The sequence below is a fragment of the Microtus ochrogaster genome, linkage group LG2, assembly GCF_000317375.1.
Source record: "Microtus ochrogaster isolate Prairie Vole_2 linkage group LG2, MicOch1.0, whole genome shotgun sequence".
Classification (NCBI taxonomy): Eukaryota; Metazoa; Chordata; class Mammalia; order Rodentia; family Cricetidae; genus Microtus; species Microtus ochrogaster.
This window is the reverse complement of record NC_022028.1, coordinates 4,366,099-4,373,621: the sequence shown is the minus strand read 5'-3', so window position 1 is coordinate 4,373,621 and position 7,523 is coordinate 4,366,099.

The following is a 7,523-nucleotide window of genomic DNA, read 5'->3' as shown; positions in this document are numbered from 1 at the left end:
TGTTGTGCTCTTTTTTTTTTTGGAGTTTGTTTTTGTTTTTGCTTTTGTTTGCTTGCTTACATTGATTTGTTTCCTAATGTGGGGGAGAGTGGCAGGGATCAGGGGAGGATATGGGGGAACCAGGAGGTGAGAAGAATTGGGGTTAATGATGTGAATCTCTGAAACATTCAATAAAGAAGAGATTATATATACATATATGCAATATATGTATATATATATATATATGTATATGCTCTTAGCTATAGAATCATTTTCTGAAAACAAATAAGCATACAAAAAATCTCAACTAACGAAACAGATAAACAAAAAGAAATACGTAGCAAAAACTACCTTACCATGAAAATAGCTTTCTTTTAAGTGAAGGTTTATACAGGGGGAGGGACTTGGTGTTACCTCAACTTGGTATACCAGATATTATTGACTCCCCAAACCTCTGAGGAGTCAATGGGGTGGTGAGAAAACGGGAGGTGATTGGGAAGGGTATGGAGGGTAAACAGGTTTTTGTATGTAAAATGGAAAAAAAATATATGACTGGTAACAGTATTAGTTCTAATAGAAATAAGTATACACCTTTCCCAGGGAAGCTAAAATAAAAAATAGAAGTTTTATTAATTAAATTTATTAAGGCTCAAAATCTAATCACTTTTTGATTCCACCTGATCTCAATTTTTCATATGTGAAAATGTTCTATTTATACAGATAATATTCTTTAATTCTTTTTTTTAAAGAAAAGAGCCGTTAACCTATTATCCAGGCATAAAAGAGCTTTTACACATTTTCCATGTTTTTAACACTTTGGAGACATGCTTCTCACATCATTCATAATTTTATGTTAGCACTGTGTGTAAAGTATAATTAACAAACAATTTTTGAATAAGAGATTTACTTTGTCACTGATTCTATATGATAGAATATTGACCGCAATCTTTGGTTTTATTGATCAGAGGAGCTTTACTAGAAATCATTAAATATAGAACATGTGCCAAGCTAATGAAATTCTTAGGCTGACAACGTGGGAGATTTCTCTCTCTCTCTCTCTCTCTCTCTCTCTCTCTCTCTCTCTCTCTCTGCAGTTTCTTTTTTAAATTGATTTTTATTGAGCTCTAGATTTTTCTTCGCATTCCTACCTGTCTCTCTTTCCCCTTTCAACCCACCCCCAAAATCCAATTGGGAGATTTCTAAGTGATATGTGCATGTCTGTGTGTGCAGAAAGAAAGAAAGAGAGAGAAAGAGACATAGAGACATAGAGAGATAGAGAGATAGATTGACAGATTGATAGATGATAGATAGATAGATAGATAGATAGATAGATAGATAGATAGATAGATAGATAGATGAGATATTTTCCCCTTTTTTACTTCTGCCTGTGCCTCTTTTGCTCACCTTCCCATGAAGTTAGGACAACAAGCACATTGGGATGAAGTTATTTATAGCGCAGTAAACCACATCAGTGACTTTATGTAACTCTATAATGTATTTTTGTCTTAATCCATTGGTGTTGTTAAGGCAACAATAAACTGGAGAACTGGTGAACTATAAAGGAAAGAGATTTGTTTTGGACCATTGTTGGAGAAGCAGAAAAGTCAATATACTGCAGTCTGCTGGCATATTACTGTGGAAAGCCTATAAACGTGGAAGAGAGATTACATAGAAACCGAGACCAAACGTTTGCTTTGTTACTGCACTGACAGTTAATGATCCAGTGTTGAGACAAATAGATATTTTTCACACCAGAAAAGCATTGTTCTTATTTAAATGTCCCCCATAACTCTGGTACAGTTGCACATATCAAGTCTTTAGTATATTGGGTGGTGGTAAGCCCTATTCATACCACACCAGTTCTGAACAATTCGAGCAGATGGTGCTTTTTCAAAGCAGGAATTATGTTGGTCTAGTAAAGTGATGGTAAATTCTCTAAGATCCATGACCTAACTAGGCCTGGGTAGTTGGCTAGGCTTATAGTACCAAGCATCATTTACCCCTTTGTGAGGGATCTTTTAAGTCCAACTCGACAGTTGTTGTTTACAGCCAACAAAAGAGTGCTGTTATTGCATCTTTACAGATATCTTACCACGCTTGTCATCATTATGGTTCATAGGCATAGCAGCTGATGAGGACTACTGATTGCTATTCTCTATTGGCATCTTGCATAGCAACTTCTGGAAGGAGGCTTTCAGATCAGAGCCAGCTCAGACAGAGTCCTGTATCAGAAGTATGTGGTGTCTTCAGAAAGAGGGACTTACCTTTAACATCTAGGCAGCTGTGGAGGGCAACAGCAAAATAACCTGTATTTTTCTGAGAGTTGCTTGGATTCCACTGATCAAAAATTCACCTGAACTTTCTAATCAGGTACTGGAGTGTTTTCTTTTTAGATAGTCTATGGTTCTTATAGAGAATATTATCAGCCTCACTGACATAACTAAGTTGTGTGTGTATGTATGTATATATGGGAGTATTTCTATATACTTATATGTATTATATGTAATTTTAGAAATATATGAAATAACATGGTTCTTTAGAGCTTTTTCAGAAAGAAGTCTTACTGTTCTTTGTCCCTCCTCCCTCCTTGTCCTACTAAATTAACCTACTTTTCCCTCCTCTTTTTTCATGTTTTCTTGATTTAGTTATTCAATAATTCAATATCTATTTCTATAAACATTTTTGTGCTCAACTTTGGATATGATAATGGGTGAGTTACATATATGATAAATGTCTCAACTATTCAACATTACCTTTATGGTATGTTCTTTTACAACACTGCAAATGTCATTGTATGGTAGATTCTCTTTGTCTATACCAAAGAGGTAACACAGCACAAAGAAGGATTCTGAGAAGACTTTGTACTCAGATGTTGTATGTGTTGGCCAGCAGTGTTTATTTCTGGCCCTGATCAAGAGATTTCCATGGGTCAACAAGTGCCTCCTTCCCAGGAAGTCTCATCCTGGGGAAGATGTATCTACTCACTGGCATTTACGATGATTTATTATAGTTTAAAATATGCAGACAAGAAAAAATCAATATGACATGATTTCATCATTCAGGTCTGTATTTCTAAATGAATATGTTGGATATGCATATATGGTTTTATTAAATAGACAGCTGTTTTGAGCTTATCTCTCCAGAAAGTAGCATTTGTTTCCTTCAGGGTCCCTAACTTTCTTCCTGACTGTTCTAAAACTAGCACAAAAGAGAACATAAAGCTATCAAAGTTAAGGTCAAAGATTAACAACAAATTGCAAAATGGGTAAAACTATGGGTCTTTTTTCATGAAATAGTTAAGAGAAATTATCTATGTACTGAAAAATACAGAAAAGAATATCATTCACACTGTGCTTATCTCTACAGTTTTGCAAACTTACTAGGGAAAAAGGAAGAAGGTGACATAGTGGGATAGACACTTAAACCTATCTTGTATCTTGAAGAAGTTTATCAACCACTAAAAGAAAGAACTTACTGCTGGGTCTGTTTAATGAACATAATTTGATGTATTTCAAAAGTTGTAAACATAAAAATTACTTCTTCATCATTTAGATTACATATTTAATCAATACATGAAATGGCTCTGAGTCACTTATACATGATGAACAAAATGAGTGGTAAAACTGTGGCAGAAAATCTACTGAATATTTATATATATTAAGAAATGTGCTATTACTCCCAGTTTATACATGTTAGATTATCCTGCAGTATACTTCCTAGATGCTGAGTGACAGAACTAGGAAATAATTTCTGATTATCTATCTCTATCTATCTATCTATCTATCTATCTATCTATCTATCTATCTATCTATCTATCTACCTACCTACCTACCTATCATCTATTTATTTTGTTTAGTAACAAATGTCTGTTGTTGTAACCATGTCTTAGTATACCAACTATTCATTGCAATGTCACAGAATCTGTTTAAATGTATTATTAAATGTGTGAAATATTGATTAAGGGAAAAAGCAATGTGAATATAGAGCAACAACTCTCAAAGGCAATGGTGTATAGTAGAAGAGAGAGAGGTAGAAGAGAACATGTCTCAAAACACAGAAAAAATAATAATCTCTGATTTCTTATGGCATACAAAGGGGTCACCATGATGACTTGATAGATAAATTACAGATAACTAGGAGTTGCAAACTACAAGGTGAAAACACAAAGTCATAAATCACAGTTAAATACCTTGATTTTTATCATTTCATTTTGTACACATAAATTGAGTTACCATATATTATCCCATAGATCTGTAAATCTAAAATGTATGTTTTGAAGGGATAGTCTAGAACATTAATCATTTTGGTTGAAATAAACTAGATTTCACCTAAATGCATATTGCTGTCTAGATTTTGGACATCCCCTGTCTAGATTCATTCCCTTCCATACAGATTTTTGCTGAATTATGCTTCCTCAGCAAATCACATGTACTGAGTTACAAGTTTTATTAGCATACAAGTGAAATATAATAAACATAAATATAGTACAGTCAAAGAATCAGTTTACCAATTTAACTTCCCAGACAAAAAGAAAACTGTAGATTCTCTGGGGTATACAATTAGGAAACATGAGTCATGAAGAATTAACATTTGCTGTAATGTTGTCAATGAAGAAAGGGTAGCAAAGTTGTGAGAAATGAGGAAAAAGTATATTGACAACAAATCGCAGAGCTGCGTCTCAGTGCTATGTATGTATTATTTTGGTTAATTTATTCTCACTTATTTATCAAAAAAGATTCTTAACATCATTGCTTAAGAAATTTTCTGTCATTCGTCTGTCCTGCTTCAATTTTATTATGCGGGAATATTCTTAAAAACAATAAAACATTGTGTGAATCTACACAATCAAAGGATACAAAATTGATATATTGCTCAATGTTGTGTTCAACTTCATTCAACCGGAAAATAAAGCTATTGCAAGGGACCTTAAAAATATCATAGGGCTCTGGGATTCTTTGCCAATATACTCTGAAAGGCACTATCACATTGAATTTGCAAAGGAAAAAGACACAATTGTTTTCCAAAGCAATACTACCCAACAATTAGTTATGTATGCTCTGTATTTCTGTGAAGGAATCTTGAACTCTCCAGGGATCATGAGATGTATAAAATCCTGATCATATTAAGGGAATGATTTTTTTTAATTATATATATGTTCCTGTGTAGAGGTATAATGGAATAAATTGTTCAGGAAGACCAGAAGCTGTCAAGTCCTCTTAGCTGGAGTTACAAGCAGTAGTGAGACACCTGAGATGGGTGGAAGAAAGATAACTCACTATTCTCTGTAAGAACATAAGTTACTCTTAACCACTCAGTTGCCTCTACAGCACCCTTAAAAGAAATACAGCTCTGATAAGATGAAAATGAATTGGTTAAGAGCTTTCAAAGCATCTATTGAAAATATATAGATACATTATAACACCAGATGAGCACTGAAGAGCTAGTAAAATTCTCTATTAATTTGTTTCTAATAACCATATGCAGAGTCACTGTATGATGTCAAAATTTCAGTTAGATGACCAACTATAGAATCTAGCATGACAGATCCTGTGTCACACCTTGTTAACCAAGGTGTGCTTGTCCAACCACATTGTGCCAAAACAGGAAATAGGTAGAGTACATATAGACAGTTCCCACTCTTGTCTGTCATCAGTTTTTCTTCCAGCCGGACAAACACCTCATTCTGCTCAGAAACCATCAGTAAGTAACACTCCTTTATTTTAGTTGAATCTTTTGATGCCAATGCCTTTATAACTCATCAGTAGCAATGTTTCATAGTTAATAATTTGCATCTGGATTGTTGTCGAACCGTACTGATAATTTTATTAAGAACAATTTTATTTATTTAATCTTGTAAAGCTAAGTATACATGATTTAAGTACCTTATTTGTTATCCTGGAATAGACTTTTAACAAAGATGTGGGAATGATTTTTTTTTATTCTACAATCATAAATAATGCCTATGGCTTTTCAAAGTAGTTGTGTTAGAGGTATCTTTACTAAAACTATGATTTATGAATGCAGTGAATTTTCTGTGCACTGATGCAAATATTATTAGATCTTAGATGAGAAGGTAGGCTTCCTCACAAATTTACATTCGCAAAATGAACCTTATAGCACTGAACTTGAAATAAATGTGTTATTGGTGACCATCAGAAGAATATATAACTGGTTCATAAATACATTCACGACAAGCAAAAAATGAAACACTTTTTTTTTCTCATCATAGGTAAATAGACTCAAGTAGCTTGTAGTTTTTTACATGTATAAAATATGTGATATCTTATATGACAAAGCAGTTTCCCTCATAGGTATTTGTGTTTGGTGCAGACAAGAAATTTTTCTGGAGAATATTAAGATATTATGATACTACTTAATGTCAATAAAAATGGAATTATATGACACTGGAGAAGATTGCAATCCCCAAGGGCATATATTGATGCCTTTCCCCAAATGCTTAAACTATGTACTCAGCAAGTTGACATCTGAACCTATAGTGTGTTCCAATCTGGCAAAACTCCTGATGTTGTATCAAAAGCAGTCAAGGTTATGATAAGTGTCAATCCTGAGATCTATTGATTATAGAGTGTACTGTGGCAACCCTTGAGGTGCGATAGTTAATTTTATAAAAGGCACTGGCAAATTGTACAAATGAGTGCCAGAAATTTCAAGTATTGTAGATCAGGCACAGTTCTGAATTCCAGTGCCACTGCCCAGAAGATTTAAGGATGCAGGGGTTTTATTTCTTGGAAAATGAAAAGAAAAAATAAGAATACATTTCAAGAACTGACAAGACTGTTGTCCTTATATGATATTTGTTCAGATCGTGTCCATAGTGACATTTAACAGTCTTGTAAAATTTATATTCTGCATTGACTGCTTCGTAGATTCACTTAGCAAAGCAAGCAAAGTGAAGATTACACATTTCATTGGAATTTAGAAAATATTGTAGGCAATACACAAAAGAATATGACTGGTTATCATGTGATTCTTCCTGTAATGCATTCACCCCCACATACCTCTGCTGGGGTTTGATTGACATGTTTCCTGGTGTACATAATCTTGTAAAGCACCTCAGTCTCTGTCTCTCGGAGCTTAGGGCTTTGAAGCCACAGAGACGGTGCTTACGTTTCAGCTGTGTTCCCTGAATTCTCATGACACCTCAGTATTAAATCTCTAATACTGAGATTGCTCATGTGTAAGTGGGATATTGAGTCACAGTATCTGCCTACTAGGTTTTTATGAGTTTTAAAGGAAGCTCATAGAGAGTCATGCAACAAGTGACATCAAACATAGTCTATGTTGTTTCGTGTGCCTGGATTTAGCTAAAGGGTGCTTTGGAAAATATCGTGAAAATTATCTATTTATGCACTGTATCTTATCTACATAGACCTTTATTCATTGTAGAGTAAGGAAAACTTTTCTCACTCCTTAGGAAAAATCATTAAAAGCAAGCTGTAGGTGCTGGCAATTTGTCTCAGTAGAGTGTGCACTTGCTATGCAAACATGGGTGCGGAGTTAAATCACTAGAATCCATTTTATTT